General features: G+C 51.6%; 1 protein-coding gene across 1 annotated transcript in view; it reads right to left on the bottom strand.

Annotated features, from left to right (window-relative positions):
• The window catches only part of RIN2 (Ras and Rab interactor 2), a 102,765-nt gene extending 100,109 nt beyond the window's left edge, over nt 1-2,656 (bottom strand). The window contains exons 1-2 of the mRNA XM_024753735.1: nt 2,175-2,656; nt 1,055-1,370 (exon numbers count right to left, since the gene is read on the bottom strand). The gene's annotated coding sequence lies outside the window, so the exon portion shown is untranslated. The remainder of the gene's footprint in view (nt 1-1,054; nt 1,371-2,174) is intronic.
• Between the last annotated feature and the right edge of the window lie 3,279 nt (nt 2,657-5,935).

Raw genomic sequence — 5,935 nt, 5'->3', positions numbered from 1 at the left:
CCGCCCGCTCCTCCAGCTGACGCCGAAGCCCCCTGGGACTGCGGAAAGCATAATGATTGCTCTGTGTGTTTGCTTGACCTCACGCTCGAGTCCTAAAGGGACTGGGTTAGATGCCACTGTAATCTGCTCCAAAGCTCATGGACTTAATGTGGTTGATCACACAAGGCCAGTGGGAGAGTGAGGGCCTGCGTGTCCCAGGAAATCCTGCAGGAATGGGATGAGGTCATTATGAGCTGGGCTGGCCCTCTCCCTCCGGCAAGGTCAACACAAGGGCACTGGGAATAAATCCCTCTATTTTCTCCAAAGAAATCAAAGACTGGGATGAAATCCTGTGCCCCTGTTTTCAGAGATCAGTTTGTGTAAGAAACAGCTCCAGGATAACCGGGGAAGAGGGGAGTGGACTTTGGAACGCGGAGAGGAATTTAAGGGCATGATATGATTCTGAATCACAACTGTGGCTATTTGAGCTTGGAATTTCCCTCACTGGAGCATCAAAACCCAACAATCTTCCCTCCTGGCTGCAACGCCTTCCATGTCCACTTGTAAATAAAACACCCCCCCACACACACAGCTGGCCCCGCCCCGGCCAGCATGCATGGAGAGGATACCTGGGGGAGCATCCCCAAACCATCTCCTGCTCACATAACTTGCACAAGATGTGGCTGGTCCTAACCACAACCAGCCTGGTGGAAGGACGATAAAGGAAACATTAAATGAAAACATGTCTGGGGATCTTAAAAGGGGTTCAGCTGCAGGGGTAGAGCGGGAAGGCACCAAAGCCACAGTAGCTGCTGCCAGTTTGCTGAGGCTCTTTCATTATTAGCTGGGGAACAGAGAGGCAGCTGCACTCAAGGGCATTTCAACAAGTGGAAAAGCATAATGACTTTGCAGAGAACTGCATACGTTAGGAAGCAAGGATCTTTGGAGACAGGCACATTTCTGCCCCAAGATCGGCCCCTCCCTTCACATCCGCGATGGGCTGTGATGACCCGTGGAATTCCATCTCGGAAAATGAGAACGCAGCGCACACCCACCCCTCCTCTGGGGCCGTCACCTATGTTAGTCGTTTCTCCGTGGTTCGGTCCCCTTAAAGGTTCAGAGGTATCTTCCCTGTGATTCTTCTCACTTGGAATCCCATTGGGATGAAGGTCAACCTTCCAAAAGCCTCCTGAGATGACTGGTGAGCTTTCTATTGCGATTCTGCTGACTCTGAGATTCACATTCTTGGGCTCAGCCGCCGAATGCAGCCCCAGCTCCAAGCCCTTTGAAGTTCACCATTTATCAGCGAAGTCCACGGATTGGAGTGACTCCAGAAGGAAAATAGGGTGCTGTCTTCAGAACAAGAAGCAGAACCACAACCACACTGTAACCTTGGGGAACAAATGATTAACTGTTTCAACCCGGAAGCACACAAAGAAAAAAGTACACGCCTAATGCCTGTAATTCTTTTTCTTCCAGACGCTTTCTCTGCAAGGAATCTGGCATGGCATAGCAGTGAAGGAACAGCTTGGGGAGTGCCAAGCCGTTCATTCCTCATCCAGACCTAAGTCCCTTTGTTTTGTTCAGAAATTTTCTGAGTACAAACCCTTTCTGATGATCCAGGACAGGGAGGGAATTTTGCCTATAACAATGGAGCCGTCTGGATTCCGCGCGTTTACTATGTTAATTAGCTGCCTGAACACTGCACACAAACACTTCCACCTCAGGAGGTCCTCAAGGAAACACCCAGTTTGGATTCTGTGCGAGACCGGCACATCCATCACATTTCTTCTAGAGGATGCAGGTTGCATCCCCGCTTCTTCAGAAGGCTGCTCCAGGATAGAGATGAGAGCAGGTGACAAAGACAGGCGGCCAGGGGCCCCGGCAGGCCCTTCCCACAGAATGAAATCCAAGTGGACAGAACATCACACATTGTTCTAATTCTTAAAAATAAAGTTCTTAAGGGCCCCAAAGAAGTTTGGGTTTCAGGTCTTTCCTGTCGTAGCAATAGTCCTTCCCAAAGCATAGCCTCTGACACCCCAACTCAACTCAGACAGACATTTAATACAATTTATAAGGAGACATTCTTTCCACTTGTGGTTCCTACCCTTCCCCCCAAAGGGTTAGGTTACACCGGTAGTTTCATCCGAAAACCACCCCCAGTAACAGACTGGACCAAGAAACAGAAAAGGTACCGTAGTTGGAGAGGCTGTAAAATTCCTCCAGACTTATACAGTGGAAGCTTGCTTCTTGCTTGGTTTCCCTGAACGGCGGAGCGGATTCTCGAAAAAGGAGCCTAGCACATCCAGTGGATCTTTCCAGATGCTAGCTGAAAGCTAGCAAAAAAAAAAAAAAAAAAAAAAAAAAAGAGAGAGAGAAAAAAAAGCCCTAATGGGACTAAAGGACACTGCAAGCACTTTGGAGCTGCCAAGCCTTTTCAATAACAGCACTGAAGGAATGTAAACGAAGCTGGTCGCTGCGGTCCGGCTAAAAGACAAAGGCAGGAAGTGAATATTCCTGACTCTCCCCCAACACCGGGATCGGCCACTTTGGAGGGAGGCTCGCAGTGGCTTCCATGTGGCCCCAAGAGCGAGTGCTGAGGTGAAGTCTGTCCTGAGATTTCAGCATCCAGGACTCACTGAGTTGTCCGGCTGGGCACCAGGCTGCATGGACTGCCGCTAAGCAGGATGGCTCCCGGCCGGCTTTCCAGCCCATTCCGCTGGGAGCGCTGGGGCACCGCCACCTGGCCCTGGGCTGTGGGCTGGCCGACGGGGCTGGAACACCCAGAGCCTGGTTTTCAGTTCACTGAGCCACGGAGCTAAGTCACTGGCAAAATTCCAGCTGTTGCTCGAAATTCCAGATTGCCAAATCTGGGCAAGATAGGTTTACATCTGAGATGGACCTCGTCCTCCCCCTGTCCACCCAGATTTATTTAGTCAGCCCATACCCTTCCCATTCCATTCGCCTCAGGTCACAAGTGCAAAGCCACAAAGCAGCAGCAGTAACACTGACATTGGCAACCACGACCCCCAAGTCTGATTTAAAAGAGACTTGTCTTGTTCAAGTCACGGGGGTTCTCCACCTGCTGCTGTGAAAGTCGGCCACAGAAGCTTTCTAATCACTCCGTTCTCCCTTCTTCTTTCTAGCAGTTGAATAAAGCGAGGCAAAGCGGACTTCACTTCTTGGTAAACAAGAGCTCATAATCATTTTACAGCCAAACTGACTGAAGTAAAAGAAAGTGACTCGCCCCTGGGGACCTGTCAGGTCGAGGCCAGTCCTGAGACAGGCAGGTCACCTTTTTGCCTGGTTCCCTGAGTGGCTCCGAGGATGGCAGGTCCTCCCTCTTTTGAATGCTTTTCATCTTTACTAAGAGGTAAAAGCCAGTGGGGCGGTTCTGTGTCTGGATCCAGGCAAGGTCTCTGAATATTTCCATAATTATCTTTGTATGATCACGGATTTTACAAGTGGAATAGAAAATCTCTATTCCAGCCTCTGCCTTGACAATTCAAGTTATGTAAATTTAAAATTTGTTCTTTGAGCATCTTGTATCACTGCCCAGCACCGATTATCTCTCAATCGTTAAACTTTTTTTTGTTTTTATTGTGGTATGTGGGCCTCTCACTGTTGTGGCCTCTCCCGTTGCAGAGCACAGGCTCTGGACGCGCAGGCTCCGGACGTGTAGGCTCAGCGGCCATGGCTCACGGGCCCAGCCGCTCTGCGGCATGTGGGATCTTCCCGGACCGGGGCACGAACCCGTGTCCCCTGTATCGGCAGGCGGACTCTCAACCACTGCGCCACCAGGGAAGCCCTTGATAACTGCTTTTAAATAGAACTAGGAACAATGCTCTTTGTCTTGCCTTTCACAAAAGTAAGCAAGGATAATAAAATAATTTTTCTTCTTTTTTTAGGAAGGTGCTCACAGGTGAGACTGTGCATTTCTGCCACTCACAGGATTGGCCTGTAACAAATTCCAGGGGAGGTCCATCCCTTTCGTCTTTGGAAAACAGATGTCTCACAGAGACGCTGCAGAAGCTCTGCCACTGCCCAGGAAGCCCAGGTGTGGATATCTCCACCAAAGGCAATGAACGTGCCCTGGACATAGGTGGGCAGCTCTGCTGTTGGAAGTTCCCCCTTCCCTCGGATGGGAAACTGCCTCTCTTACCTCCCACCCGATGCCCTCATTTTACCCCTCCGGCCATCCAAGAGTTAGCCTCCCGCCTCCTTCTCCTTGCCCCTTGTCCCTGCAGGGCAACAGCTTCTCAGGCCTCAGGGCTGCTGCACTCTGCCCGCCTGGAACAGGGCTGAGAAGGGAGGGGGGGTGACCCCCCACAAGGTCATTCTCAGAAGTATGTGGGGTTTTTTTGTTTTTTTGTTTGTTGTTTTTTTTTTTTTTTTGCGGTACGCGGGCCTCTCACTGTTGTGGCCTCTCCCGTTGCGGAGCACAGGCTCTGCAGCCTCCACGGCATGTGGGATCTTCCCGGACCGGGGCACGAACCCGTGTCCCCTGCATCAGCAGGCAGACTCTCAACCACTGCGCCACCAGAGAAGCCCAGAAGTATGTGTCTTTTAACCTCCTCACTTGAAAAGCGCCACGTAGTCAGTGGTCACACCCGGCACTCATGCGCAGAGACCACACGTACAATGAAGCCCCATAAGCCACATTGGCCCTGAACCCAAAGGACACCACGGAGGGAAGCCACACCCTCCAGGGCTCCCCCAGATTTACTGTCAACACGTGAGCACCTGAGTTTAGAGCTTTGCTTCCCAAAGTTCTCTGGCCACGATGGTAAAAGGGTCTACATTGGTGGTTAATTTTAACTGGAGGTTTATAACCTGGCGGCTCTTGGATGGAGTCTACACTGCAGATACAACAGACGAAGCAACGCACATTTTAACAATTTGAATGAACAGTCTCCAGAGACCCCGAGTCAAAAATTCATGTCCCAGTCGTTTATGAGAGGTGACTTCAGGACACGCTGGTCAGACAGAGGGGATGTGACACAGGGGAGGAAGGGCAGCAGTACAAAGGGCTTCACCAAGCAAGCAACCAGCGTGGGTGGCTGGGTTGGGAACTCTGAGAGCCAGTGTAGACCGTGGCTCAGGTGGGCCCACCTGAGGGGTATTTTTGTGACTCCCCCCCGGGGGGTCTTGGGTCACCAGCACCTCCAACATATGCCTGGTGCCGGCGAAGTGGGCTCTTGGGGCGAAGAGAGCCCTTGGGCAAAGCTGGCAGTTGGAAATCAGGGCACCACGCGTGGAAATGCCAAACACCCAAGGGATACGGGAAGGTCTTGACAGTGTCTGCCACACCTGGCGGCTCAAAAATATCAGGACATTTTGCCTAAAATGTGGGTGTCTAGCTTCTCTGTCACAGTGAGCTGTCATCCCAGAATGGCCATGGCTCTCTGGCTGGGATGTGAGCTCCTCCAGTTCAACAGTGCCCACAGGTTTGCTCTCTGTACCCAGACACCCTGCCTGACCTACCACACCCCTCGTAAAGCACCTGCCATGCCCAGCTCCTGCCTGACGTGCAGAGGGCGGTGATTCTGCCCATTCGGTTCTCTCAGCTGACTGGATGACCTAGTGATGTCATATGACCCAGGCTAGTAATTCACTGGCTGTTGTCAGATGAGGGAGAACCTTCTGAGCTGAGAGTCACAGGGTACGTGCTTACCCATGAAACCTGGATTGTGAGCCACATGCCAGCTTAATTAATGAGGAGCAGATACCCTGAGTGAGCAGATATGAGAAGCCTTTGGACCACGGGGGTGGGGGGGATGGGGGAGGGGAGAGTCTTGAATCTCAGCCTCAGGCTGATGGCTTTGTACTTCCCACCAGGCCTGGCAGTGCCAGGGTCCAGGGCATCTTGTATCCTGACGATAAGGGTCCCCTCTTCTTGAGCAGGTGGATAGATGTATATTCCCTTCCATCAGATATGCTTTGACCAGAAGAGCTT

The sequence above is a fragment of the Neophocaena asiaeorientalis genome, unplaced genomic scaffold (genome assembly GCF_003031525.2).
Source record: "Neophocaena asiaeorientalis asiaeorientalis breed wild unplaced genomic scaffold, Neophocaena_asiaeorientalis_V1.1 scaffold302, whole genome shotgun sequence".
NCBI classification, from domain to species: domain Eukaryota; kingdom Metazoa; phylum Chordata; class Mammalia; order Artiodactyla; family Phocoenidae; genus Neophocaena; species Neophocaena asiaeorientalis.
The sequence above is the reverse complement of the archived record's forward strand: the minus strand, read 5'-3'. Positions and strand labels throughout refer to the sequence as shown.